The sequence below is a fragment of the Salvelinus alpinus genome, chromosome 18, assembly GCF_045679555.1.
Source record: "Salvelinus alpinus chromosome 18, SLU_Salpinus.1, whole genome shotgun sequence".
Classification (NCBI taxonomy): Eukaryota; Metazoa; Chordata; class Actinopteri; order Salmoniformes; family Salmonidae; genus Salvelinus; species Salvelinus alpinus.
Window position 1 is genome coordinate 32,884,019 of NC_092103.1, and position 4,061 is coordinate 32,888,079.

Consider the following 4,061-nt stretch of genomic DNA (forward strand, 5'->3'; position numbering starts at 1 on the left):
CTGGAATTGTGATTCAGTGAATTTGAAGTGAAATAATCTACCAGTAAACAATTGTTGGAAAAATTACTTGTGTCATGCACAAGAAATTTGTGGAGTGGTTGAAAAACGAGTTTTAATGACTCCAACCGAAGTGTATGTAAACTTCCGACCAAATAATTCCCCCCTGGAATGTTTTAGAAAATGTAATTATGTCATATAAATTCAGGAAGAGGGCAACACCTTCCTCTTCATAAGCTTCTATATTCAGTTGATTCTAGAGGAAGGAAGTCTATTTACAGTGTATTTACAGAGATTGGTTGCGGCTGCATCCCAGATGGCACCTTTTTCTATATATATTGCACTGCTTTTAACCAGACCCCTATGGGCCCAGGTCAAAAGTATTGCACTATATAAAGAATAGGTTACCATGGGATGCATGCCATGGTCTAATGAATGACCTTGATCTCTATAAACCACATCCTACCACAACCCACCACAGGTACCTGATCACCAGCTGGCTTATACCTGGAGCTCTGCAGACCTGGGTTTTAAAAAAACAACAAATAATAGCAAATTACAACGCTGGGCTTGCCTGGTGCACTAGAATCAATACAACAGTATCAAAAGGGCAAATCCTGCCGATCTGGCACTCCAGACAGGCTACAGCAAATGCTACGAGTATACTTGAAAGATGTCAAATACTATTAGAACCCAGCTACACGGTTCTGGTGCCAGAGGCTGCAGCTATAAGCATAGTAGAATGACCTGTGTTAGATGATAACGGTTGAGTCAAAGACTTTGGCTGCAGATTCATCTAAGGCGGCCATTTTGTTGGATTAGACACAAAGTCCTTGGCAATCAATACCTCTCTCTTCTCCCCATGTTCACACCCAGAGACAAAGAGGAGAGGGGGGTGAAAGAGAGGGGGAGAGGAGAAAGGCTGAGAAATAATAAAAGTTGTGATGGATTGTCTCCGTCTTCCTATCTCTCTCTCTCCGTTACTCCCCCTCTCTCTCCCTATTCCGATCCCTCTCTCTCCCTCTCTCTCTCTCTCCCTTACTCCCCCTATCTCTCCCTATTCCTATCCCTCTATCTCTCCGTCACTCCCCCTCTCTCTCCCTATTCCGATCCCTCTCTCTCCATCTCTCTCTCTCTCTCCGTCACTCCCCCTCTCTCTCCCTATTCCGATCCCTCTCTCTCCCTCTCTCTCTCCCTCCCTCACTCTCCCTCTCTCTCCCTATTCCTATTCCTCTATCTCCCTCTCTCTCTCTCCCTCTCTCTCTCCCTCTTATAAAGGCCTGAGAAGGATGGTATTTGCTTGACAGATTCAGGTGCAATTTGGTTACTGATTAAACAGAAAATCCAGACCGAGCTGAATGAGAATGTAATTGTTGAGTCTGGCAGCGTGGCAGTCATGGTAGGCCTTCCTGTTGCTTGTGGGGAGAAAAGCTTCTCTGACAGGTTGAATCTCTAGTTAATAGTTTAGGTCTGCTCTCTGTCATATGCTGTCTCTTCAAACACCAGGAGAGAGCACTGAAAAGAGCTAAAGAGAGAGGGAGTCAGATTGAAGGATAGATAGATACAGAGTGATAGAGAGAGAGAGAGAGAGAGAGAGAGAGAGCAGACAGACTGAGAGAGGGATATTGAGACTGTGGGAGTATGAAAGAGATAAAAGGAGTGGGAGGATTAGAAACTGAAGGAGAACAAAAGACAGAGAGGAATAATCAGGCCAATTCCCTCTGTTTTCTACCCAGGAGGAGTCATTTGTGTGTGTGTGCGTGTGTGTGCATGTGTCCGTACGTGCGCGCATGTATGTGTGGGTGTGTTTGTGTGATTAATGATTAATGCAATCTGCATTTTATGGGCTGTTTTACTCTGTGCATTTAGAATGAATAATGAGATGTTTTCCGCCTTTGCCTATAAACCCAGTCCAGAAAAGAACATTACATTATCTCTAAAAAAGAAAAACAGCTCTGATATTTAGATCTCTAAAAAGAACAATAATACAGATTATAATGCAGGCACTGAGACAGTATTTTTATTGCACTCCGTAAGCAGATGTTGGTGTTGTTCTAATGTTTGAGAACAGGCAGAAGCAGACGCACACACACACACACACACACACACACACACACACACACACACACACATGCGCACTTTCTCCCCCTCTAGTTTCTCTATATTTCTCTCTCTCCCCCTCCCACGAACGTTCTACTGAGGAAACAAAACTGATCTCTGTGTCATCTGTCTGTGTGAGAGTGAACAACAACAGTCCAAATGGCTCTGCGGGGAGTTCTACCGGACCAGGACCAGTTCTGTTGTCTGTCTGTCTGGAACTACTGAAGGAGCCGGTGGCTATTCCCTGTGGACACAGTTACTGTAGAAGCTGTATTGAGGGCTACTGAGACCAGGATGATCAGGGCATCTACAGCTGTCCTCATTGCAATCAGACCTTCACTCCAAGGCCTACTCTGAGGATAAATAACATGTTGGCTGAAGTGTTGGAGACACTGAAGAAGACAGGACTCCAGGCTGCTCCCCCTGTTCTGTGCTATGCTGGACCTGGAGATGTGGCGTGTGATTTCTGCACTGGGACCAGAAAGCAGAAAGTCTTCATGTCCTGTCTGGCATGTCTGGTGTCTTACTGTGAGACTCACCTCCAACTTCACTATGATGTTCCTGGACTAAAGAAACACAAGCTGGTCAAAGCCACCATACAGTTACAGGAGAAGATCGGCTCTCATCATGACAAACTGCCGTACGGATCAACAGTGCATGTCTATTGTGTGTGATGGATGAACATAATGGCCATGATACAATGTCAGCTGCAGCAGAGAGGCAGAGAAGCAGGTTAGACCAGAACAACTGGTTGGTGACTCTGTTAAACAGTAGGAAGGCTGTTTGAATAGGAGAGATCAAGAAACATCGTTATTGAAATGAAATCGACTCACAGCAGAAGAAATATGATTATCATAAATTATCCAAATCGATCAGCTTCTTCTAAAGTCAAACTCCATTATCATCCTGAATGCTCTTTTGAGTCCAACGTTCAGTCTCTGTGATACATGTCATGTACAGTAAGAACATATAATCATTCAATCAACTGTGTGCTATGGTGACAAGTGAACTATTGGACACAAAAATTGATAGCTCAATGAATAGTGTTCCTCCACAGAGTCAGCTGGGGATGAGTCAGCAGAAGCTCCAGCAGAGAGTCCAGGAGAGAGAGAAGGTGCTGAAGGAGTTCCAACAGGCTGTGGAGTCTCTCAAGGTGAGTATTATTATTGACCAGTGGTGATGCACCATTTCACTTCCCTCCTCCAGCCAACCAGAGAGAGAGAGAGGCTACTCTCCAATCCACTATGGAGAACAGTCTGGCTGGGCTACAACTATAGATAGAGAGGGAATAGACTGATTATATCAGGATAATGTAAGACCCAGATGCAGAATGTGTAGAAGTAATAATGTTAATTACAACAACAGAAGCAAAGGTACTGGATGGCAGGCAGGCTCAGGGTCTGTGGCAGGCAGAGTGGTCAGGCGGGCGGGTTCTGGGTCAGGACAGGCAAAGGTCAAAAACCAGGAGGGCAAGAAAAGAGAGGCTGGGAAAAAACAGGATCTGACAGGACAAATGCTAGTAAGCTTGACAAACAAGACGAACTGGCAACAGGCAAACAGAAATCACAGGTATAAGTACACAGGGGATAATGGGGAAGATGGGCGACACCTGGAGGGGGGTGGAGACAAGCACAAAGACAGGTGAAACAGATCAGGGCATGACAGTACCCCGTCCCCTCTAGGGGCGCCACCTGACATCCTACCTGGGCGCATACCTGGTTGACCGGGGTGCCGGCGGTGGAAGTCGGCGATGAGGGCTGGGTCCAGGGTGTCTCTAGCGGGGACACAGCACCTCTCCTCCGGGCCATAACCCTCCCAGTCAACCAGGTACTAGAAACCCCTACCTCGTGGTCGAACCCTCAGGAGGCATCTCACTGTGTACGCAGGATGGCCATCAACAACACGGGGAGGAGGGGTGGGTCTGGAAATGGAAGACAAGGGACTGTAAGACACGGGCTTGATAC

General features: G+C 46.3%; 1 pseudogene; it reads left to right on the plus strand.

Annotated features, from left to right (window-relative positions):
• The first annotated feature begins 2,256 nt into the window (after positions 1-2,256).
• Positions 2,257-3,394, plus strand: LOC139543442 (E3 ubiquitin/ISG15 ligase TRIM25-like; annotated as a pseudogene).
• The last annotated feature ends 667 nt before the right edge of the window (positions 3,395-4,061 follow it).